The sequence below is a fragment of the Miniopterus schreibersii genome (genome assembly GCF_964146895.1).
Source record: "Miniopterus schreibersii genome assembly, chromosome: 1".
NCBI classification, from domain to species: Eukaryota; Metazoa; Chordata; class Mammalia; order Chiroptera; family Miniopteridae; genus Miniopterus; species Miniopterus schreibersii.
In genome coordinates, this window is record NC_138101.1 from 164,495,548 (window position 1) to 164,522,466 (window position 26,919).

The following is a 26,919-nucleotide window of genomic DNA, read 5'->3' on the forward strand; positions in this document are numbered from 1 at the left end:
TGGTGGGTGTTCCTTTCTGGAGGGTGTAGGACTGGATTCTTTTCCTTGCAATTGTAGGGCTTAAATCCCAGTTGCCTTGTTAGCTGTTAGATGAAGGCTCTGCCCAGCTCCTGGAGACTCCCTCATTCCTTTGCTTGTGGCTTTCATTCCTCCATTTTAAAAGCCAGCAACACCAGGTCAAGTCGCTTTAAGACTTCCAGTGTCTCCTCCTGTCTCGTCTCTCTGACCCATCTTCTGTTTTTCTCTTCCACATTAAAGGACCCATGTGATTAAATTGGGCCCACTTGGATAATCCAGGATAACTTCCCCATCTCAGTGTCCTTAACCTAAATTATAACTGAAAGTCCCTTTTGCCATTTAGGAAAAGCTAGGCTGGAGGTTAGGGGGGAAGGGCAAGGATCAATTTGGATGGCCATTCTGCCTGTCAAAGGGGGCTGGGTTCCTGGAGTCAAGGAAGCCAGGCCTCAGTACTGACATAACTGTTGAAAGTCTTCATTTATCCAACAAATAATTTTGATTACTTACTGTGTGCTGGATATTACAATAGGCACCGAGGTTACTGTGGTAAACAAGACAAGGCATCGCCTCTGCCCTATGTGTATAGCAGTATACTTATGAAAAACAAGCAAAGCAGACATAGCTGTGCTTTATAAAGGATTCTGTGTGTGTTTTATATTTATGTAAGTTTTTCAAAAGCAGGTACTAGCGCAGTATATTTTGTTTTGTTCCTTTCCTCACCCCACCACTGATACTGTTGTAATTTAACCTAGTTATAAATAACTGGAATAGGGCAAAGGGAAGGCCAAATAGTATAGGTATGTCATTTGTGCAGCTCTGCCAGGGAGCTGCAGGTTAACACTCCCCAGGGGGCCACCAGTCTATTCCTCAGAGATCCCTGAGGGAAGGAACTGGACAGGGGGAGAATAGGCACATGCCCAGTAAAGTCTGGGTGACATAGGGAAGGTACTTGCGTATCATTCACACCTGGGAACAGGTCATTGGCCAGAGTAGGCATGACCACTGGAAGCTCAGGAAGATTTGAGATATTTAATCCCCTAAACAAAGGAGTTAGCGCTCTTGCTCTTGTGCACTTGGCTCTTGGCTCTCTTGGTTGACTCCTGGCTTGCGGGGCTCTCACGCTTCTGCATTTGCCCAGATGGCCCACATCCATGTGGACCCCACACAGTGGACTAATGGACTGCAACTAGCTGAAGGCTGTACCAGGCCTAATTCCTATATGGAATGGAAACTTTGGACACTGGCCCTGCTTCTAGCTTTATTGAAGGGATGTAATTCCATGAAAATAAAGCTTTCTACCACACCTTATCCTCTTGTGGGGGCCTCTGAAAATGCTTGTTCCAGTGGTACCCCAAGAACCCCACTCTCACTAGCAAAGGAGAAAGGCCATCCACACATTTCTCCAATAACACCACTACAGCAGTGTTTTACATACTAGATGCTCAACAGATATTGTTAACAAAAGCTTACTTTGTTTTTCCTTTGTGTTGTTAGGAACTTGACTTAAGTCTCTTTTCTGCTATGTTCTACTCCAAAAGCAGTGAGGAATTTTGAGTTCAGTAATCCAGATTCAGATGACAATTTAAGATTCTTATGAAGAATTATTTTTTAAAAGGCCTTAAAAATGATCATGTACTTCATTCTATTTTTCTTAGTAAAAACTCTACAGTGCTAAAGGCAGTTTTACAAAAGCTGTCATCATATACATTGGTAAACTTTGGCTTTTCCCCCCTGCATTCAACAGCCAGAAAGTAGTTACCCAAATAAAAAATAATCAGCAGTTGCTTTAAACCAGCATTCATCAATAGATAGTGAAGAATTGCCAACCCAGGAGCACATTAAAATTAGCTTCTCATTATGGCTTTTCTGTGAATAGAGAGACTTTTAAAATAAGGAGAGATTTACTATCTGTTGTTTACTACTCTTACAGCTTCTGTCTTTCTTGTATACACTCCTTAATACGCTCCCACTATGTGCTGAGTGTCAGTGTACTCTTTATGGAAAATCCGCAAGATTCTTATCAATTGTTCAAAGACTTCTAGAGACAGTTATTCTTAATTTTTTTCAGTGATGGTCAAGGTTACAATTCTGTATTACGTAATTTCCCAGAGCAGCAATGGGGAATTTTAATAATGATGGGTTGGAGTAAGCATAGGTATATGCAATTTATAGAAAATCTGCCCAGGCATTAATTTCAAACTTGACCATTACAGAATTTTTTAAAAATCAGAACTACTAGTGAGTGACTAAATGTACTTATAACACAAGTTTGGGCTTCAAAGTATAAATGTCACATGGGTTCTTAGGGCACCTTAATATATACCAAGTTCTCCATCCAAAATTTCTTCATGATTCTTTGGCAGTTTCACTTTATTCATGAATAATTTCTTATCAGTATGACTCTCTATGTCTCTAAACAAATAGCATAAATATGTTTATACAAATATTTCATTTCTGAAAAAAATAACATTTGGAATAGTGGATAGAAAATTCACTTGATTTGCGTATGGAGAGATGGCTATTGTCATATTAAGTTTGGATGGTACTAACTTGGGTGAAGGAAGGTGATAGCTATTTTCATTTTATAAAGATAGATTAATGTACCATAGTCTTGAAAATGTTACTAGATAATGCTGATTTCTGTGAACTTTTTTGATGTCTCAGTGTCTAGGAAAGTGTAGCATCCAGTTGCATTTAGTTCTTATGTAAAAATTCTTATTAAATGGAAACTTGAAGAAAGTTGGAAGTATATCAGTGAATGGAGCACTGATAAAAATGACAGGTTCTCTTGATTCTTTTGGAAAGAGGGAAAATACACTTCGTGGTTATGGACATTAAAATAAAGAAGTAACTTAAATACATGTAGTACTACAGAAAGACAGATGAAATTTACTGTCTTACTGAAAACTTTTGACAGGTGCATTGCATCTTTAGAAGGCAGATTTGAATTATTAAAGCAGCCTTTGTTTAGTAAATTGAACATCTACTGAGAAGATTATATGGAGGAATAAGCATGTTTTAATGGGTGTTGAAACTAAAATGACCTTAGTGAACTGTTAGAGCAACAACATACAAATGGCTTCAGTTAGAAAGGATAAGATTCCAGATGTAAGCCATATATTTTTTTCAAATGTGTTTGTGAGAAAAATAATCCTAAATTCTTGAAGCAGGCCATATCACTTCTAATTGAATATAATATTAGGAAAACAAAAAAAAGGCAAAAAATTTTCTCACAGAAGTTTTTTTGTTTTTCATGTGAAATTAGTGTAGTTGTAGATTGACCTTTTTAAAAAAAAACTCTGATTCTTTTAAATAAAGCATGGCAATGTAAAATTGTTGCTTAATTTACTAGCACAACTATGAACGATTGTATCCTTAAAAAACAAGTAATCATTGAGTTTCACTTAAATATAAGTATTTGGCTGAACATAATTTTTAAAAATAACACCTAAAATAAACTTAGGAATCGAATAGATTAAATATGATAAAGGTATTTAGGACAGGTAGCACCTTTGTACTTATGGTGTTTTTTTTTAATTTAAATTAATCCCTGTAGTATATGGATTTGAATGTTTTGTGCCATATGTATGTATAGTATATAATGGAAGCTTATAGTACTAGTGTATTAGTTAAGGTAAGATAAACTCTTGCAGAAGAATAAAACTCTAAAATTTTTGTTATCTGATTTACATTTTTGTTTCACCTTGTCCTCTTTATTAAAATAGAACAACTAATTTTTTCACTGATAATAAAGGTAGAAACAGATGATTGTGTTTTACTTTTTTTATTTTTAGAATGCTCTCTGTGCATTTGAAGTAGAATTAATCACAAAACATTTTTCCCTCCCTGAAATTCTCTGACCATAAGTCAGTATTATTTTTTTAAAAAAAGACAACTTTAATGGAAGTTCTTTTATGATGCTATTAAGTAGATGTCAGGATTTATTCTTCAATTAGGTAGGGTGATTGTTAGCAGATTAGATACCTTTGCAGGTGATGCACTGCCTAGAGGAACTGACATTGAGGCTATTGATCCCCCAGTGATTCTATATGTCAGGACTGAGCTGTGATATTTGTCACTGCTCTATCTTAAAAGTAGCCAGAATAAGCAAGAAAATCTTTACAGACTGTAAAATCCAAATATCCTGGAAAAAACCTTGATGAGCTAAAGGTTATTTGTTTATTTAGGTATCATAAATTTATTTTTTTAATGAACATGCAGTAAAATTGACTTTTTATGTGCACAGTTGATGAATTTTAACATGTCTGTAGATTCATGTAACTGTCATCACAGTCAGTATCCAGGCAGTTTGATTAATTCATGAAATTCCTTCATGCTATCCCTGTCCCTTTATAGTTGTACCTTCCCCACCCATTAGTAAATCTTGACTACCACTCTGTCATTTTAGTTGTTTTTTCAAAAACAATCATTAGATAGAATTATATAGTATGTAGCCATTTGACACTGTTAGCATAATGCCTTAAGATTACTTTTCATTGCTGAGTAGTATTCAGTTGTATGGATGTACCACAGTTTGTTTATCCATTCATTCTTTGAAGGACTTTGAGTTTTTCAAGGTTTTAGTAATTTGAATAGAGAAGTTATAAACATTTGTGTACAGACTTTTGTGTGAATGTGAGTCTTCGTTTCTCTTGGGTAAATACATAGTAGTGGGATTGATAAATCAGATGATAAGTATATAATTTAACTTTATAAGAAGTTGCCAAACTGTTTTCTAAAGTGGCTGTACCATTTTGTATTCTCATCAGCAATGTATAATAGCTCTAATTCTGCCTATTTGTCAGTACTTGGTATGGTCAGTCTTTTTAATTTTAGCCATTCTAATAGGTTTGCAGTGATATCTGATAATGGTTTTAATTTGCATTTTCCAAATAGCTAATGATGTTGAACATATTGCCATGTGCTTTTTTGCCATACATATATCCTCTTTGCTGAAGGGTCTGTTCAAGTCTTTTGTCCATTTTTAAAAATAATAGAGCCCGGCCAGGTGTGGCTCAGCAGTTGAGCATCGACCTAGGATCCAGGAGATTGGGGTTCGATTCCCAGTCAGGGCACATGCCCAGGTTGCTGGCTAGGCAGCCGATCAGTGACTCTGTCATCATTGATGTTTCTGTCTCTCTCTCTCCCCCTCCTTTCCTCTTTCTGAAATCAATAATTTTTAAAAAATAAAAAAATAATAGAAACTTTTATTTTGGAATAATTATAGATTTATAGAAAAGTTGCACAGATAATACAGAGTTCCTGTATGTCCCTCACACAGCTTCCCATAATAGTATCTTACAAGACTAAGTACATTTGTCAAAGCCAAGAAACCACCATTGGTATCTTACATTAACCAAACTCCAAATACTAAACTTGGATTTTGCCAGACTTTCCACCAGTCGTCTTTTTCTGTTCCAGGATCCTATACAAGGTTCTACATCGCATTTATTATGTCTCCTATAGTCTGTGTCAGTTTCTTAGTCTTTGTTTTTTGTGTGACCTTGATAGTTTTGAGTACTCGTCAGATATTTTGTAGAATGTCCCTCAATTTGTGTTTGTCTGATGTTTTTATTATTAGACTAATGTTAAGAGTTTTAGAGAAGAATTTTGTTACATCATATCAGGGAGTTAATGATAACATCACTCCCTGTGGAGTGATCATTACCTTAATGTTTGCTAGGTCCCTCCACTGTAAAGTTGTTATTTTTGTCTTCTGTACTCTATTCTTTGGAAGTGAGTCACTAATTCCAGCCTACACTCAAGGGGGTGGGTGATTGTACTACATTTTATGAATGGGGTATATCTCTCTGTATATATTATTAGAAATTCTTCTATAAGGAAGTTTGTCCCTTCTCTTCCATTCTTCACTGATTCATTCTTTCATGCATTCATTCCTTTACATCAGTATGTGTACTTATTTTATACATTAGCTTATAGTTGAATACTATGTTATTTATTTTGTTGCTAAAATTATTCCAGTGTTGACCCCTGTGTCCCTTTTACATGGCCTCATCCTTCCCTTTCTTGAGTTCCTGATTCCTGGCGCTGTAAAATAACTCCAGGCTCATCTTGTATTTTCTGCACCCTACTCTTAAAATCAGTCATTTCTCTAAGGAGCTCTGGTCTCTTGTATTGGAGAATTGTGTGTAGAGACCAATGTCTAGGTGCTGGGTATACTCCTTGCTGTTGATGTATCACTGTTTCTAGGCCTTCTCAGAGAACAGAGCTAGGAATTATACATCTGCTAATCCATGTATCTGTACATATCTGTAATTATTTCTGTATTTATTCATCTGATTGCATATTAAGCAGTATATGTGTTATGTTCATACCAATGTCTGTGACTAATCCAGTACCACAGGGTTCATTCTAGCCTTTTCCCCCTGGCTTATCTGTAACTTCTCTCTGACAGTGAGAAAACTGGCTTCAGTCATTTATTTACTTACTTGTTCCACCCCAGTATACATGTAAAGCAAGTTCGGAGTTGTTAACTAGTACCAGCACCAGAAATATATTTACCAGCTAGAGTACAGTGTTTATGTGCAGGTTCTTTTATATTTAGCCTTAAAGTTTCCATTCAAAACACTATTTTCCAAATTTACTTAGGTCAGCTCAATTTCCCCCTACTCCCTTCAGTGGGGTTATGCTATTCATTTATAGTACAGTCAGATTCATTTGTCACAGACTGTATTCTATCTTGAAATCCTCCCCAGCATCTTAGTTGATTTTTTAAAAATTTGCATACATTAAAGTTCTCTCTTTGTAATGTATGATTCTACATGGGTTTTGACAAATGCACAGGGCCATTGTCCACTACCTTTGTATATACAGACAAGTTCATCAATCTAAAAATTCTGTTAAAAGGTTCTGAAGCCAATTACAATGTGTGTATGGCAGGGGGCCGCCACACCAACAAGCAATTCTCAGACATCAGCTGGGTGTCCTACAATTCAACTCAATTCTTAACACTATCTATCCAGAGATAGCATCAGATTCCTCAGATTAAGGACTCAGTCCCACCAGACTGCTCTCCCCTGCCCCCGCTACTTCAGATGCCAATCCAAAGTCGAGGTTATCGCCTGTGCTTCTGACCCACCAACTGTAAATTGGAGATTTCATTGGCACCCCTAACCCTTTGGGTTTGATTAATTTGCTAGAGCAGCTCACAGAACTCAAAGAAACTCATTACTTACTAGGTTGCTGGTTTATAAAAGGACATAAATATCCAGATACAAGAGATGTATAAGGCCAAGGTATAGGGAAAGGGTGTGGAGCTTTCATGCCCTCCCCGAACCCACCACTCTCCCCAAATTTTCACGTGTTCACCAACCTGGAAGCTCTTTGAGACCACTCCTGTCGGGATTTTATGGAGGCTTCATTGTGTAAGCATGATTGATTAAATCATTGCCCGTTGACGTTGGTGATTGATTCAACCTCCAGCCTCTCTTTCTTCCCTGAATGTCAGGGGTGAGGTTAGGGGACTGAAAGTTCCAGCTTTCTTATCACAAAGTTGATTCTCCTGGCAACTAGCCCCCATCCTAGGTGCTTTCCAAAAGTCACCTCATTCATATAACCCCAGTATGCTGGACAGCGGCTTGTTATGAGTAATAAGACACCCAGTTCACCTTCCTGACTCTGAATTATTTATAGGAACCGAGGACAAGAAACCAAATATTATAACAAAGGATGCTCTCATTGCTCTTATCACTCGAGAAATTCCAAGGGTTTGGAGAGCTGTGGATGAAGACCAAATATATGTGAAAAATATATTCAGTCTTCTCAATGGCCAAATACATGTTTCTTATAAATCCCAATATTGCATCTGTGTGTCTGCTTTGTAGTCAGCCATTTCTCTATACTCCAATCCCTGACAATTTGTTTTTATTTCCTTTAGTTTTGCCTTTTCCAGTGTGTTGTAATGAATGCAGTAATACAATGTGTAGCTTTTTGGAGCTGACTTCTTTCAAGATTTAGCAAAATGCACTTAAGATTTATCCATGTCATTGCATGAATCAAATAGTTTATTCCTTTGAGTATCTGTGTTTTCTTGGTGTAGGCATCTTTTCCCATGCAAGCTGAGATTTTCCTGATTCTTGTTATGTCAAGTAATTTTGGGTTTTATCCTGGACATCTTGTCCTATGTTATGAGACTTTGGGTCTTGTTTTAATCCTATGCATAATGTTGATATATTTGTTTAGTAAACTATCACAGCCCAGTCAGGTTCAGAATGTATGTTCCTGTGGATAGTGGTTACAACATCAGTTCAATTTTCAAAGACTCTGCCATGCTGTTTGGGTCTGTCCCACATGTGGACCACCCATTGGCCAGTCTGGAACTTGGTAGTGGTCTGTCTCATAGTTCAAGTCTCAAAGTCTATTTATGTTTGTTTGGGTCAAATCCACACATGTACTGCTTGAGTGTAAGCCCAGCAGTTCATAAACAACTTTGAAGTGTTGCTTTCCCAAGCTCCCCCTTCTCTGTGGTCTCTCAGTAATTTCTGATTTGCTGGGGCTCCCTTTTTCCATTCTCTGACCAGAAAGGTAGAGCTTCATTTATCCCTCTCCAATGTGCATTATCTACAGCTGTGCCCATATCTAGGGCCAAGTGGCAGGAGGACAGAAGGAAGGAAAAAAGCAACAGGGCTTTACCACATTCTCTTGGGGTCACAGCTACTCCAATCAGAAGGAAGGTGTTCCCCTCTGTCAGAGTCTTAGGGCCCTGATGGCTTCTAGTGCCACAGCTGCCACCAACAGGCTGAGGTTGAGAGAATGGAGAAAAAACAGGGGAGGGATTTCCACACTTTCTGTGTTAGGAGATCCCTTTCCCTTTCCTAGAGCCAGCACTAGGTTTCTGAAGCTTTCTCTGTGCTAATACATACTTCTGGGTGGAGCCGTATTAAGTTCAGGCTGGAAGAAGCCAGTGGGAAACAAAATGCTCTTTCAGTGATACTTCAAATTCTGGTCTTCTTACCCAATCTGCTTGCTATGGTTTACTTTTCAGAGTCCTCAAGTAGGTGCTCCATGCGTTCTCTCCAAATCTTGTAGCTACATTCACTCAGAGAGACAGGTTGGAGTGTGATTACCCCATTTTATCTGGTACTAGAACCTGACTTAAAATGTTTTTAATTTTGTTTCTCCAGTAATTTCACAAGAAACTGAAGTTTTGATCAAAAAATATTTTGAATTTGAAACCAGACATGTACTAGACTTTAGATTCTTTCATTTGATTAAGGTAAGATTGTTTAATAAAATTTAATTATATCCTTACATTTTCAAACTTATATTTTAATGTGTGCTTTATTAATACTTTTCAATCTACCTGAGATTATGACCTAAGAAAATATTTTCATGGTTCCTTTATGATTTGAATAGCTAATGTTCGATGTAACAACTTCCAGATGTAAGGGGAATATATGATTATAATGTTTACTGAAGGTGTTATATATTGATAATCAGAGCTGTTTGCCTAGTGCAGGAGTGGACAAGCTATGGCCTACAAGCCAGTCACCTGTTTTGGTAAATAAAGGGTTAGTGGAACATAGTCCTCCCATTAATTACATGTTGTCTATGGCTGACTTAGCACTACAGTGGCAAAGTTTATTAGTTGCAACAGTGTCTGGCCTGCAAGTCTAAAATCTGGCCCTTTAAGAAAATTTTGCAGACCCTTGACCTAGGTGATTAAATCAGGCTGTCTTACTATGCTGTATAATTATAATATGTGAAGTGAGAGCTAACCAATTTTTAGTTGTCAGTAAGTTGTTGTCATGTATGAAGACTAATTGAAGATTTGAATATGCATTTGAGTAGGTGTGCTCCTACCCCTACAGCTGCCACAGGAGGCTAAGCCTGAGAGAATGGAGAAAAGAGGTGAAAAGTAAAGGATCTGTATTATTTCTTGGGAAGAGGTATTAATTTTCTGAACTAATTGATTTTACAAATAAGACAATGCTGTGAGAAGCTAAATACCAAGTGTTATTTCTAAGTAGAAGTCTTTATTTTGCTTAGATTTTCAAAAATTAAAGTTTATATGATAAAGATCAAGCTTGTTTTTACTCTGAAAAAATTTTCATACCATTGTATTTATAGCTTGTCTTTCTTGGTAAATTTAAACAGAACTAGTAATAATTTGAGAGTAATGATTATGTGTTTTTAATATCTGTCCTAGTAACATAGTGGTTTAGAGTGTATGATGTTTTAAATGAAAACATTCTGATATGAAACTATGTTTAGTGGTTAAAGTTGGAATTATATTTATCTCTGAAGTTTATATTGAATCATATATCTGTTCGTGATTCCTAAAATTATGAGTGTTTAAAAAACATAAAAATAGAAGGAGAAATTAAAATTTGAACCTAGAGAGTCTATAAAATGTTTGCTACACTTCTCCGGAATCTCTTGGCTGAAGAAAAAACTTATTTTTGAAATGTGATAAATAAATTAGAATTTCCAAGCAATATCAAATGAAATATAATATCAAATGAAATACATGATAAAGGAATTTCTCTTGTTTTGAAAACCAAAATCTTTATAAGACATTTTTTGGTAGATTCTAGGTAATTTTAACAAAATAAAATGTTTCTGAAATTTCCATCTCTTAACTATTTGATTTGAAAAACACCCTCTATTATGTCATGCATAACCTGAGATATATCTGGATTCCTAACAGACTTCTGTGAGGTATCTTTGCTTGTGTTCTTTTTTTTTTTTTAATTTAATTTTTGTTTAAAATATTACAGATGTCCCTTTTTCTCCCCAATGACCTGTTCCACCCCGTCCCTTCCTCCTCCCCAGTCCCTCTCCCCACCATTGTCTGTGTCCTTGGGTTGTGCATATATGCATATAAATTCTTTGGTTACTCTCTCCCCCTCCACCCACCCGCCCTCCTCCCTCCCTCTGACATTCGTCAGTCTTATCTATGCTTCCATGTCATTGAATCTATTCTGTTCATCAGTTTATTAAGTTCTTTAGATTCCACATATAAGCAAGATCATGTGATATTTGTCTTTCTCTGCCTGGCTTATTTCACTTAGCACAATATTCTCCAGGCCCATCCATACTGTCCCAAAGGGTACGAGATCCTTCTTCTTTACAGCTGCGTAGTATTCCATGGTGTAAATGTCCCTCAGCTTTTTTATCTACTCATCTACTGATGGGCACTTGGGCTGTTTCCAGATCTTAGCTATTGTAAACTGTGCTGCTATGAACATCGGGGTACATATATCCTTTCTGATGAATATTTCAGGATTCTTAGGATACATTCCTAGGAGTAGAATCACTGGGTCAAACGGCAGCTCCATTTCTAATTTTTTGAGGAACCTCCATACTGTTTTCCATAGTGGCTGCCCCAGTCTGCATTCCCACCAGCAGTGTACTAGGGTTCCCCTTTCTCCATACCCTCGCCAGCACACGTCATTTGTTGATTTGTTGATGGCAGCCTTTCTGACAGGTGTGAAGTGATACCTCATTGTGGTTTTAATTTGCATCTCTCTGATGATTAGTGAGGTCGAGCATTTTCTCATGTGTCTCTTGGCCATCCATATGTCCTCTTTGGAGAAGTGTCTAAGTCCTTTGCCCATTTCTTAATTGGGTTGTTTGTCTTCCTCTTGCTGAGTGCTATGAGTTCTTTGTACACTTTGGAAATTACCCCTTATCAGATACATCCTTGGCAAATATGTTTTCCCAGACCATGGGGTTCCCTTGTATTTTGAGGCTGTTTTCTTTTGCTGTGCAGAAGCTTTTTAGTTTGATGTAGTCCCATATGTTATTATTTTTTCTTTTGTTTCTCTTGCCGTAGGAGATGTATCAGTGAAAAGTCCTTTGCTTGTGTTCTGAAAAACAAATTTAAAACCTTTTAAAATATACTTTTTAAAAGTGGGAAATGTAGGAATTTATCTGTAAGGATATCTTTGCATTGTTTTATACCATCATGCATTTTATATTTAAATCATTTTATATTTAAAATTAGAGTGCTTATACATATGAATTATGAAAGACTGGTAAAATTAAGCTGCAGAAGAATTGATAGGAATCTTGATAGCTTGAATATGTGAATGAGGTCATCTTAGTATTGTGTGTGTTTAGTTGTGGTCTAAACTGAATTGCATTTGTAAAGTACCTTTCTGATTCATAGACTGAGACTCATGCATAAGAATTCTGTTTTAAATGATAGATGGTATAAGAAGGTACTGCTAAAGCTTCTTGCTTCTATCAAAATCGTATCTTAAGACAGCTTTTTAAAAAATCTTCCCTGATTTATATTGCAGTATGGTACTTCAAAGTAAAAGAAGTAAAAATAAACTTATAGAAAAGTTCACAAGTTGATATTTTTTTTCCATGTAACCCTCTATACAATCTTATTTTTCTAGGTCAACGTAAAGTATTTTATTTTAAAAATCAAATAGTGTATCATTGCCAGCTTGACAGTATCATTGAAATTAAATATGTGTGTGTTATAGATGGGCAGAATCCTCCCCCTTTTTTTTTTAATATATCTTTATTGATTTCAGAGAGAAGAAGGGAGAGAGAGAGACAAACATCAATGAGGAGAGAGTTGTCACTGATCGGCTGCCTCCTGCACGCCTCTGACTGGGAATCGAACCTCAGTCTCCTGGATCCTAGGTCAATGCTCAACCGCTGAGCCACGCCTGGCCAGGCCAGCATCCCTTCTTTAAATGGAATATGCTGCTTGTCTTTTATATGGCTGAATAAGAAAGGGCTTGGGTGGACTTGTTTTATATATATTTTTATGTTCATATCATTCATGGTTTATATTTTATCAGGCTGTTATAACAAAATAACATAACTGGAGAGCTTATAAACAATGGAAATTTATTTCTCACTGTTCTGGAGGCTGAGAAGTTCGACATCAAGGTGTCAGCAAATTTGATGTCTAGTGAGGACCTGTTTTCTGGTTCATAGATGACTGTCTTTACGATGTGCCCTCACATGGTGGAAGAGGTGAGGGAGCTCTCTGGGGCCTCTTTTGTAAGGACACTGATTCCATTTATGAGGGAGGGGCCTAATCACCTCCCTAAGGCCCTACCTTCAAATACCATCATGTTGGGAGTTAGGATTTTAACATGAATTTTGGGGGTGACACAAACATTCAGTCTATAGCAATCAACTTTTTAATTTTGTAGACCCTGATTATTGCCATGGTATAGCCTTAGGTCAATAAAGAAACTAGTTTGGAAATGAGCCTCTAAGGCTTATCCTCACAGGAGATAATGCAAAAACACTTTAATTGACCACTATGAGGTTTTCTTTTTAAAAACTATAGGTAATACATTCTTTAAAGCTTTTCTTTATACACAGTCATTTCATTTTTCTAGCAAAATAATTTTTTTTTAAGAATAAAAATTTTATCCACAGAGTTTACTGTCAAGAAAGGTATACACACATTTGAAAGCAAGGAATAAAGGCTATTTTTTATAGCTTCCTTTTTTAAAAAAAAATTATTTTGGGGATGATTTTAGATATACAAATAAGTTCTCAGGATAGTACGGAGCTTTTGTGCATTCTCCACTCAGCTGCCGCTAATGTTAACATCTTAGTAAGCTTGGTACAGTGATCAGAACTAAAGAATCAACAATGACTACGAAAGTAAAGACTTTATTAGGGTTTCACCGACTTTTCTACTAATGTCCTTTTCTAGGATCCCACGTTATATTTGTGTGTTTTATTTCCTTCGTCTCCTCTAACCTGGCAGTTCCTCGTCTTTCCTTGTATTCATTTCCTTCACATTTTGGAAGACTGCTAGTCAGGTATTTTGTAGAATGTCATTAATTTGGTTTTCTTTGAAGTTTTCTCATAGTTATATTGAACTTACAGATCTTTGGAAAGAATGTCAGAGAGGTGATGTGCCCTTAGTGCATGATATCAGGGGTTATATGATGTCAGCATGACTCATTACTGGTGATGTTATTAACCTGGGTCACTTGATTTTGGTGATGTCTGCCAGATTTCTCCACCATAAAGTTACTGTTTTCCCTTAATTAAAAAATATTTTGGGGAAAATACTTTGAGGTTACACAAATAATCCTGTTTCTCCTTAAAATGTTGGCCACTAAAAAAAATAAAATAAAAAATAAAAAGCCCAGCCAGGCGTGGCTCAGCGGTTGAGTGTCGACTAAGATCCAGGCGATCGGGGTTCGATTCCCGGTCAGGGCACATGCCCGGGCTGTGAGCTTGATCAATGGCTCTCTCATCATTGATGTTTCTATCTCTCTCTCTCTCCCTCTCCTTTCCTCTCTCTGAAATCAATAAAGATATATTTAAAAAATAAAATAATAAAATTTTGGCCACTAATTTTAGCATTAACTGGTAGGTCTTGCCTACAACAATTATTACTCAGATATTGTAATGGTGATTTTCTATTTCATTCCTTCCTTCTACATTTATTAATTATAATTCATCTTTAAGAAAGAGTTGTCTTTCCCTACATTTATTTTATTTAATCATTTACTTATATCAGTACACACTCATAGATATTTATTTTATTCTCTGGGTTAGACTCAGTCTGTTGTTACTTATTTTGTTGCTGAAATTGTTTGAGCTTTCGCCACTGTGAGCCCTTATGCTTCTGTGTCCTTACTTCTGTGTCCTCTGAAGTTCGCTTCTGTGTCCTTTCAACATGTCTTGATGGTTGTTGTTTTTCATTTTTGGGTGGGGTTTTTTGGTAATTTCTTACTTTCTGTCTCGACAAGATGTTCCAGGCTTGTCTTGTCTTTCCCCTTCCCCAGGCCTGGAATTACCCACTCCTCCAAGGAGCCCAGGTCCATCTTATTGGAAATTAGTATTTAGAAACCAACTTCTGGGTACTAGATGTGCTCATTGCTACTGAAATGTAACTGCTGCTAGGACTTTCAGTAGTCAGAGGTAGGAAATGTATGCTTATGTACTAACCCATATGTTCGTATGGAAAATAATACAATAATTAATAAATAATACAAGAATAAACTGTTTCAAGCACTCAGAACTGTAAACCTTTTACCCCACCCTGTATGTATACACATCTATGTTTATTTCGGTGTGTACTATCTATCTGTATATGCAGAAGACAAATTAGTTCATACTGGTCTCTCCAAATCCAATCTAGCACCATAGGGATTATTCTAGCATTCTTCTTTTGCTTATTTGTAACTACATTTACATATTTGCTATACATGTATAGATAGTAGTTTTATTTTTATTTATTTTTTAAAATATATCTTTATTGATTTCAGAGAGAGGAAGGGAGAGGGAGAGAGAGAGAGAAACATCAATGATGAGAGAGTCATTGATTGAGCCCACAACCCGGGCATGTGCCCTGACCGGGAATCGAACCCCGATCGCCTGGATCCTAGGTCGACACTCAACCGCTGAGCCACGCCCGGCCGGGCTAGATAGTAGTTTTAGATTTGCTAACCCATACTCCTGCAAGAAACAAACTTACCAAACACAGTACAGTGTTTGTGTATAGTTCTTTTTTATCTTTATTCTCACAGTATCCAGCCAAAATGCTCTTTTCCAAAGTTAGTTAAGTCATGTCTTTTTTTTTCATATCTCCTTCAGTCTCCTGTGTCATTCATTTGTAATAAAATTAGATTCAGTTGTCACAGTTTGCATTCCATCTTTGGTTTCCTTGGCACCCTGGTTTGTTTTGTTTAATTTGTATCCTGTAAAATTCACTCTTTGTGTTGCACAGTTGTATTGGTTTTGAGAAAGGCATAGAGTCATGTATTTACTAACAACAGTTCCATTACCCCCTAAATCCCCTTGTGTTGCCCCTTTGTAGTCAGCCCCTCTTCCTACCCCAGACCCTAGCAACCACTGATGCATTTTCCATTCCTTTAGTTAGCCTTTTCCAGAATCTCATGTAAATGGAATCACTGGCTTCTTTCACTTGCCAAAATGTATTTAATATTCATCTATTTGTTGCATAAATCACTAGTTTGTTCTTTTTTATTGCTGAGTAGCATTCCACTGTACCCATTTATCTGTTGAGGGACATCTGGATTGTTTCCAGCTTTGGGCAATTATTAATAATCTACTACAAACATTTATATAAAGGTGTTCTGTCTGTGTGTGTGTGTGTGTGTTTGTCTTTGTTTTTATGTCATTTGGGTAAATACCTGGGAGTGGGATTATGTACTTTAGTGTAACTGTATACACTGTATTTAACTTTATAAGAAGCTGCCAAACTTTTTTCCAAGTGACTATACAATTTTGCATTCTTACCACCAGTGTCTACAGAGTTCCTGTTGCTCTGCGTAGTCTTCAGCACTTGTCAGTTTGGTTTTTTCTTTTAGCTATTCTGCTGTATGTGTAGTGGTATCTTGTGGTTTTAATTTGCATTTTCCCAGTGACTAATGGTGTTGATACGCTATCCATCTGTTTGTGAAGGGGCAACTGGTCCCTTTTATTTCTCAAATTTTCTCCTTTTATGATCAACCACGTGGATAGAGGTGGGGTTTTTTTCAATATATTATTGATTGAACTAGTTGCCATCATCTCTGAATGTTTGGCTATATTTTACAATAAAAATACACATTTCCATATATGAGTTTTGGTTCTCTATGTTTATTGCAATAGAACAAATACATAGTTTTTTTTATATAGCTGAGTATTTGAGTGATAATCTCATTGTTGTCCAAAACTATATTGCTTTATAAGAATCTATTCATAAATTACATCTTAGACTGGAAAGACTTGCAAGACAAGGTAAAATGTAATAAATTCTGCTAGTGCTAAAGGTTAGCTTTGGATTGACAAATATCAATTTAGAAAAAGAAATTTAGGGTCTTATGTAAGATTTTTTTCCCCTTTGGCTATCAAATGAACAAAGAAAACCTGATACTTTCTTGGGATGTCTGTCAACATATGCAACCTTTTGTATATCATTATATTTAATCAGTAAATATTAGGTGAAAGAGATTACAGATTAATATTTTTACACTTCGGCCTCTTTACATGAACATTTAAGTTGACAGGTTAAAAACACTTTAATATATTGCTTCATTGAGCTGAATTAATAAAAATGTGTGGAATACTCATTACCTACTTTCTTGAATTTCAAAGACTACTGCTAAAACTAATTCAATAACTTATTGAATTCTTAGCTTATATTTCGCTTTTATCAGAACGGAATAAAGCCACAGTTTTAGTGAGTGATTTTTACCGTGTTTAGCTTTAATTTACTATTTTTGTTTTGTAAAGACCTATATTTAATCTTTTAGAATATGTGCAGGGATACCATGTTATTTAAATAGATTTTTCTGTTTGTTTGCTGTATGAAGTCCTTTCAAGAACTTAATATATTATGTAAAATATATGCTTAAGTTGGAAAAATACTATATACCTTAAAGAATAGCATTCCTATTACATCTTTTGGGTAATTATGATTCCCTTGATACAGATTCTAGTTAACTAGGCGCATTATCCCCTATTTCAGTAGGAGAAAGCCAAAACAATATTTTGTTTACATATTCAGGTTCTGAAAATGTTAGTATTAGAAGTCATTGCAAATGCAAAGATGACTTTCTTGTGTGCTTCAGAATGAGCATATCTCTTTAAACATCCTATTTGATAGTGTGATTATGTCACTGATATTTCTAGCGGCTAAACCCAGGTTTGTCGTAGTTATGGTAATGACAATCTCTGCATTTAAGCCAGCAAGTTTTAAATTGGAAGGTGCAAACCATTCTATAGTGGCTGCTTCGGTCACTGTACACAGCATAACTTACACTATCCCACCTTCTCAGGCTCTCTTTGTAAGTAAGATATAAATAAGACAGCGTCTTCCTAGCCTTGTGAAAGGGGGAAAGTATTATAATGTATTTATAATATAAATGTGTATTTTATTTCCCTCTTCCCTTCTCCTGATAGTAGGGGCACAAAAGGAAGGCATGGGTTTTGTCTGTCGAGGTCTCGATGGCTGCCTGCTTCCTTATCACAGAAGACTTGGAAGCTGAGATTTGTCACTTCAGTTGAGTGTTCTTTAGAGCCCAAGACTAATAAAGTGGCAGATACAACAGTTGTGCTTGTGTGACAGTTGACAGTATCAGTTTTGCCTGACAGTGTTGAAACAAGCATTTCTGAAATGGGGGAATTGGGGAAGGATGAAGTTTAACTTCTTTTGAACAATTGTTTTTGTTAACTCCAAGTCGGGCACTTTGTTTTGCATGTTATTTAACTTAATCCTCACAATTAGCCTACGTGGTTTTCATGATTACCCAAATTTTACAAGTAAAGAAAATGTATCCGAGATAAAACAACTAGTATTGGCAAAGTTGGGATTTCAATCTCTGTTTTCTTACATAAAAGTCCACACTCTTACCTGCTATACTCCACTGCTTTTCTTAAGATTAGAAAAGTAATGAAAATTATTAGAAAAACCTCTAAACTTTTAAGCCCGTAGGAGGGAAAATAATAATTAGATAAGACTGAGATTATCGCAACCTTATGTAGCGCTTCCCTCACCCTAAGGGGCATCACTTTTGGAAAACCTATTTTATATGAGAGAACAGCCAGCATAGTACTCATTAATGCTAACTTTGAGTCTCCAGTTGATATCTCAGAAAGGATTCTCTAATGATATTAGTGACAACTAATAGCTTTCTTAAAAATAAAAATAATCTGTTTTCAGAAATAATACACATCTGCATTGCTGTTAGCAGTAAAAGTATCTCAAAAATTTAGCACATTTGCAGCAACTTTTAATAGTCTAATTAAACTCTAGAAATGATACTTGGTATAACATTTGCAAAACAAACTCTTGTATAACTGCAAATAATGCTTTAAACTGTTTTGTCAATAAACTCATTTTATAGTAGATCAATAAATTCCATTTGCACAGTATTTAAATCTTCTTTATCTTAATGGTATTTTATTTTGTAGTCATGTTATACTGTCACAATTAATGACTACATGTAGAATTGTTGGTTGTAAGAGTTTTTCTTAACATTTTCATTACATTAGTGATCTTATTGTACACTTAATTTATCTATAGGCCAGTTGTTAGTTATTTAGTATTTATTTCTAGCATATTAAAATTCTTAAATGGCTAAATATAAAAAGTATTTCAAATATGATAAAGTTGGCCCTGGCCACTGTGATTCAGTGGTTGGAGTGTCAGCCCTTGCACCGAAGGGTCACGGGTTTGATTCCTGGTCAAGGGCATGTACCTGGTTGCAGGTTTGATCCAGGCCCCAGTTGGGGCACCTGCAGGAGGCAGACAATGGATGTGTCTCTCTCACATGGATGTTTCTGTCTCTCTCTCTCTCCTTCCCTTCCTCCCTTCTTCCCTCCTTCCTTCCATTCCTCTCCCCCTCCCTCCCTTCCACTCTCTCTAAAAATCAATGGAAAAAAATATCTTGAGGTGAGGATTAACAAAAAAACAAAAAAAAGATAAAATTCTATGGGAAATTATTTCAGTATATATAAGTAGTCAAATCATAGACTTTTTGTTTAAAAGGTGCTAAGTGTTACTTGACATTTGGTAAGGAAACAGTCCAGAATTTAGTATTTCAAAGTATTACCTGAGTCTTTTTTATTTATTTTGGCATTGCAGGAAAGTCAATAAAGGCAGTAAGTTGAAATGGAAAGCACAGCCTTAGAAATTAGTAGAGTTGAGGTCTAATACTAGTTGTGTAACTTTGGACAAGTCATTAAATTTCTCTAGATTTTAATATTTTTTTTGTTTGTAAATAAAGTAATTGGATTGGTTTCTAAAATTATTCTTAGCTGTATGATTCTTATGTCAGAATTTATGTCAGTACTAAACCTAACATAAAAGGTATAGTTCAACTTTTCTTAACCAATAAATAGGGATTTTTGTTTTGTTTTCATTTGTTTTTAAAATGGGCAGCCCATTGCAACTATGCTGGTGAATTTAAGTGCTTATAGTACTATATATACCTACACTAATACAGTACATGTTAAAAAAATATATGATTCTTCCCATTAGGAATAAAAGACTAGAACATTAACCAAATATTTTTAAAACTTTTTTTTGCAGGAAGGAGGTAAGGAAGGGTTAGATTTTTGGTCCTCTCTAGGCTTGGCATAATTCCGAGTCGGCCCGGAGTTCTGGAAATACCTGGAATATATTAGACATCCTTCATCAGCTCTCATGGAAGTCCCTGTTGTTATACACAAAATGTATGTTCTTTACCACAAGATCAGCATTAATTACATATGGCCTTAATTCTAAATAATTTGTCTGTTAATAATTATTATAAGGTTTTTTTAATGTAAAGCCATTTTTAAAAATTTTTATTTATTGATTTTAGAGAGAGAAGAAGGGAGAGAAAGAGAGAGAGAAACATGGATTTGTTGTTCCACTTATTCTTGCATTCATTGGTTGCTTCTTGTATGTGCCCTGACCGGGTATCAAACCCACTACTTTGGTGTACGGGGACAATGCTCTGACTGACTGAGCTATCCAGGCAGCACATGATTATAAGATTTTGTGGGGCAGATGTTATACCTCTTGTTTTTATATCCCAGTGCCAAGTAGGTGTTCAGTAAACACTTATTGATTGGGTCATCATCATATATAAGGAGTAATATTGTTTTGTATAGTAGTAAAGGTTTTGAAACTTGGGTAGACATTAGGTTGAAAGTGTATGCAGCTTCCTGTGAAATATGTTTAAATTTAAAATTTTAAACTTCGGCTTACATTTTTAATTATTAAAGATTCTCTCACTTTTTAAAAATGTGGTGGTGGTATTTACTAACATTTATTTAGTATTTTCTATGTTCCTAGCATTGATCTAAACACTTTATATACATTAACTCATTTGGTCCTACCCTATGAAATAGTTATTCTTGAAGCCCATAAGTTTATGAGGAAACTGGGATGTAAACAGGTTAAGTAAATGTCTAAAAGACAGAGAGTTAATAAATGATAAAGCCAGGATTCAAACCCAGAAGGAACAGTTAACAAGCCTGCATCCTTAACTACTATTCTGTATAGCTTCCTAATGGTATGTGTGTGAAATTGGAGATTTTTGTTGGACTGAGGCCCTAAATTCATCAAAACTGACCCTCCTAAGCATGCAAGTGCATGCATGTGCACCCACAGACACACACACCTATTTCAATTCTTTGTTATTTTATTAGATATAGTGATTAGACTTATCATGTCATCATGGCATTTTCTCTCACTAAACTGCTTATCTGAGTTAGATACGAATTAGGTCTTTGACACAAATATCACTTTTGTTCCAAATTATTAACAATTAGAACTATTTCATGAGTAATAAACATGCTTTGGGCAAAGTTCCAAATACTGCTGTTGTTGGAAGTATTAAACCAGATAGAATTCTGAGTACTCTGTTAGGATAGACAATGCAAATGAAATATTTTTATAAAGATCTCATAAACTTCGTTGTCTGTGTAAACCCTGCCTGTCTCACAAACGTACAAATGCAGAAGATAGGAAAATCTGAGGCAGTAATATAGCTAGTCAATCACTTTTTAAATGTAGCATTTTTACTTTGTACATAGTGTTAATTGCAAAACAGCGTAAGAATAATGAAGTCCTCAGAGTAATGCTGAATGGCCAAGCAGGGAAGTTGGTACTAAAATGAATTCCAGCTTCTTAGTGAAAACCAAAACATGGCTGTCTGCAAACATTATAAGGACTTCCTGCTCATAGATATTTCTAATCTGTACATCAAGACTTTTAATATAGATTTCATGTTTTCAGCCAGAGTAAGCCTGCTAAGTAATATAATCTTGAGTAGATGTCAGTAGAAACACACCAAAAATTGTCTGATTAAATCAATGGCAATTAATTGTTTAAATGCTATTTGAATTTGAAGCAGTGGACCATGTGTGAGCAAGAAATAAATTTGTTTGCTAAGTCACTAAGAGAGTGGGAATATTTGTTACTGCCCAGGCCTTGATTACCCTGACTAGATTAATTTGTATGTTTTACAGTAAGGGTATCCAATTAATCATTAGAGATGGCCCCTATTTATATAAAAGGACACTTTGGAGAGAGAACGTCAGTATTAGTGAAGCCCTGTGACATCAGTCACTAGTCTTGAGTATTATCTTCTCAGTATACAGCTGGTACTAGAGTGGGTGTGTCAGAGGAAGCTTTAAAACAGCATTCAGTAGAATGAGCTGTTATATAACTAAGAGGAGTCATCAATTTATATTTTTATGTGACAGAAAAAAAGGGGGGATAGTCTTTTCTGAGCAAAGGCTTTGGGCCAAACATAACCCTGCAAGAAGCATTCTTATACAAAGAATGTAGAAGGCAGAAAAGGAAAGCTGTAGCCAAAATTAATGACGTCAAAAGCAAAGAGAGACTCAACAAAATCAGTACATTTAATAAAAGTAAACTCCCTGGAGGACAGATGAAGAAAAAAAGGAAAAGACATAAATTTCCAATTTCAGGAATGAAAAAAGGACCCCTTAGATCCTATAGACATTTAAAAAATAAGAGGATTTTTTAAATTACTTTATATCAATAGATTTAAAAATTTAGACAAATTTGAGTGTAAAAGTCTGAATAGCTCCATATTTATTCATGAAATTGAATCTGTAACTTGGAACTTTTCCATGAAGAAGATTCTAGGCCCAGATGGCTTCACAGATAAATTCTTCCAAGAATTTTGAGAAGAAATAACATCAACATTACTGAAATACTTTCAGACAATAAAAAGAGAAAATATTTCCCAACCTGTTTTAATACTTGCATAACCTTAATGTCAACACCTGGTAAGAACATTATAAGAAAGGAAACGTTCAAGTCCATTTTTCTTGTGAATACAGATAAGAATATTAGCAGATCAGATCCCGGTAGATAGACACGGGTACAGGTAGATGTCATGAGCCAGCTGCATTTGCTACAGGAGTGCAAGTTTGGCTCACCGTTCAGAACCCAGCGTGACTGACCAGATTCACATAAAAAGAGAAGAACATCACCTCAATAGGGTTTCTCAATTGGAAATATTTGATAAAATTTACCTGTTCATGATTTTATTAAATGCCTTTAGCAGTCTGTTGGAACAGACTTTCCTTCCTTTGACACAGAGTCTATCCCATCCCCATCTTCCCGAAAAAAACCTACAGCAAGCATCACGGTTAGCGATGAAGTAGTGAAAGCGTTTATCCCGAGAGGGAACACGGTAAGGATGCTCGCTTAGGCACCGGCACCCACCGTTACGTCGGAGATCCTAGACCTGAGCTGCCCAGCACGCTTGTGGAAATACAGATTCAGTTAGTTCAGTTTAAAATTATAGATCACTCTGGCTGCATACCAGGTGCTCAATAGGTACATGTGACTAGTGCCTGCCATCTACCACAGATATACAACATTTCCATTTTCACAGGAAGTTCTGTTGGACAGTGCAATACAGGAGGAAGCACAGTGATTAAAAAGAGAGGAATAAAACTGCAATTATTTACAGATAACATGATTGTTACAAAGGAAATACAAAAAAATCTATAAACAATAGAATTAAAAATTGAATTTAGCAAGGTTGCTGGGTGCATGATTAATATACAGAAATCAATTTTAGGCCTGTATACCAGCAACAAACAACAAATGAAATTTAAGAGATGGTATCAGTATATCAAAAACATCAAATACCCCCAATTAATCTAACAAAAGACCTCTATACTGAACATTTTAAGATATTATTGAGAGAAATTAATAAGACAAATAAATAGAGGATTATTTCAGTTCATGGATTGAACTTAGTGTTATAAAGATGTCAATTCTCTCCATATAGATTCAGTGCAGTCTCAAACAAAATTCCAGAAGATTTGTTTGTTCTTTGAAATTGGCAGGCTGCTTCTTAAGTTATTATGGAAATGTAAGGGACTAAGAATAGACAAGATAGTCTTGAAGAATAATAAAACTAGTGGATTTATACTACAAGATACCAAGACTTACTATTAAGCTAAAGTAATAAGGACAGCATGATTCTGGCACAAGAAAAGACAAACCAGTGAAACAAAGTAGAGCCAACAGATGCACACATAGTCACTTGATTTATATCAGGTAACATTGTAGTGCAGAGAGCAAAGGATGTTCTTTTCAATAAATTGTGCTAGGTCAGTTAGATATCCATGTGAAAAGAAAAGCTGAATCTTGATCTCAACCTCAAACCATATAAAGGAATTAATTATAGATGAATTATAGATATGAAAAGTGACACAATAAAGCTGGAAGTAAACAGTATCTTCATGACCCTGGGGTAGGCAAAGATTCTTAAAATACATAAAGTGTTAACATTAAAAGAAAAAAATGGTACAGTGGAGTACATAAAAATTAAGAAATGCTCTTCGTTAAAAGACACCATTAAGAATGAAAAGGGCCTCGCCGGAGTGGCTCGGTTGAGCACTGCCCGTGCCCCAAAAGGTTGCCAGTTCGATGCCCAGTTGGTGCCTACCTGGCTTGTGAGTTTGGTCCCCAGTTGGGGACCATACAGACGGCAGCTCTCTGTATGGAGACACACAGGGATGTTTCTCCCTCCCTTCCTGCCCCCCTTCCTCTCTCTAAGCGTGTCCTCAGGTGAGGATAAAAAAAAAAAAAAAATTAATTAAAAAGCAAGCCACAGAGTGGGAAAAAGATAACTCGCAGTTTGTATTACACATACATACCTGACAAAAGACCCCAGCCGGAATATATAAAAAATTCCTACTTAGCAATAAGAAAGACAGGCAACCCAATAGAAAAATGGGCAGTACACTTAAACGGTCGCTTCCCAGAAGATACTTAAAAAGCAAACCTATATTACATTTATCCTTAGTCTCGTTAGCCATTTGCAAAGAACAGTTTAAACTGATGATGAGACTTTACAATTCCAGTCTTCGGTCTACAGGGGTGAGCAAAAATAGGTTTACAGTTGTTTGTATGGAAAAAGACATGCAGGTTATGATGATTACAATAACTTTATTGACTCAAAAGGATGTCACAATGACACAGTAAACCTGCTTTTGTCCACCCCGTGTATCCAACAGAAATGCGAAAATTCATTCACCAAAACACATGTGTAAGTGTTCACAGAGCAGTATTCACGTGCCAAGAACAAAACAGTCCAAAATGTTCAGCCACAGCAAATTGGGTAACTAAATAGTGGTGCGTTTATATGCAATGTAATGCCTAAGCGGTGAGAATGAGTGAACTGTTGCAGTGCACAACCATGTCGATGAATCTCAGGAACATAATTTGCAGTGGAAAAATCCAGTCACAAAAGAGTACCCATTGTATGATTCCAGTTATGTGACGTTTAAAAACAGGCAAAACTGATTTATTGTGTTTGAAGTCGGGAGAGCTGGTCCTTTGAGGGAAGGGTTTGGACAGGGAAATAGCATGAACAGATCTTGTGTTGCTGGTTAAGGAAGTTCTGTTCTGAGTTTGTTATAAGCATTTAATAAAATCAGCAGAGGTAAATTTTATCAAAAGCTCCTATTTGATAAAACCTATTGATTTTTCTCTCTTTTTCTGTTAACTTGAATTCTGAATGTTAAACTAAACTTGTGTTCTTATAGTATTGATCTGGGTACCGGTTACATGGGTGTATTCACTTTGTGAAAATTAATCAGTGTTTACACTATGTATATTATACTGTGATAAAACATTTATTTAAGTTTTTTAATTTAAAAAAATTAAAAGGATATTTGGTGATTTAGTCAAAAATTTACATGTTCAGTTGATAGGACAAGAAGATACAAAGAAAATTTTACATTTCCACACGGGAGTATCCTCAGTCATGCTTGATTTAGAATGTGCTCAAAATGAAAAAATAACATTTTATGAACTAATTTAGTAATTAACCCATGCCCCTATGAAGTCAGCTACAAATACAGTAAGGCTTTTTAAGTTGCAACAAAACAATGATGTAATAATTAAGTGGAGCTTATTAATGGTAAGAATTGACTTCTCAACTTTACTTCTCTTTCCCTAGTTGTAGTTTTTCAGACATTGGATAAAAGTCAGTCTAGGGTCATATCTGAGAGAAGAGAAACAAACAAGGTGAGCCCACAGTGTTTCCAGGCTACCGTGCCGGGTGGGGGAACGTAAACAGCCCAGGAGTCTCACAGGGTGAGGCTGGGGCTCATAGATGAATGGGAAGCTAAAATTTTGAGGGCAAAATACAGGACAGGAGAGGTCCCACAAAAGGAGAGCTCCAGAGACCTGTAGAGGTTCCTTTCAAGTCCTTGCCTCAGTGTGGATCTATACATACATATGAAATAACTGTTTGACCCTAGGGAAAGAACTACTAGAAGGAGTAGGAAGAAAAGTCCTCAGAGATCACAGAGAGTAAGGCGGCCTCACCAGCCAGAGAGGAAAAACCTCCTAATAGACAGGCACTGGGTTTGATTCCAGCCAAGGGCAGGCACCTTGGTTGTAGGCTTGATCCCTGGCCCCGGGCAGTGCACATGCAGGAGGCAAGCAATAGATGTGTCTCTTTCATGAATATTGATATTTCTCTCTCCCTCTCTCTCTTCCTCCCCCATCCCCCTCCCACTCCCTCTGAAAATAAAGGAAAAAATATCCTCAGGTGAGGATTAAAAAAAAATTGTTGAGGGTAAACAAATAAATTGTATAAATTCATTTATCAACTCATATATCCTATAAATAGCATTTTCTGGTTTTTTAAAAAATATGCAATATATTTGTATAGTGAAGATTAAACATGAAAGATAAATACATATCCATAACAAATCAGAAAAAATACCCAGTGCCCAAAAAATTCTTAAATGTTTTGCATCCTATAAAAAATTACCAGATGTGCAAAGAAGCAGGGAAATATGACCCATCATCAGAACAAAAATCAACCAATAGGAGGAGAGAAAGAAATGATCGAATTAGCAGACAAGGACATTAAGGCAGCAATTATAAATATACTCCATGTGTTCAGGGGGGTAGAGGAAAACATGAGCATGCCAAGG

At 36.0% G+C, this 26,919-nt stretch overlaps 1 protein-coding gene across 2 annotated transcripts in view; it reads left to right on the top strand.

The window, feature by feature from the left end:
- GLCE (glucuronic acid epimerase) overlaps nucleotides 1-26,919 on the top strand; it is an 83,692-nt gene that overhangs the window by 26,022 nt on the left and 30,751 nt on the right. Inside the window, exon 2 of one of the 2 annotated variants that reach the window (XM_081143045.1) lies at nucleotides 9,162-9,253. The exons of the other annotated variant lie outside the window; for it this stretch is intronic. The gene's annotated coding sequence lies outside the window, so the exon portion shown is untranslated. The remainder of the gene's footprint in view (nucleotides 1-9,161; nucleotides 9,254-26,919) is intronic. 2 annotated transcript variants of the gene reach the window in all.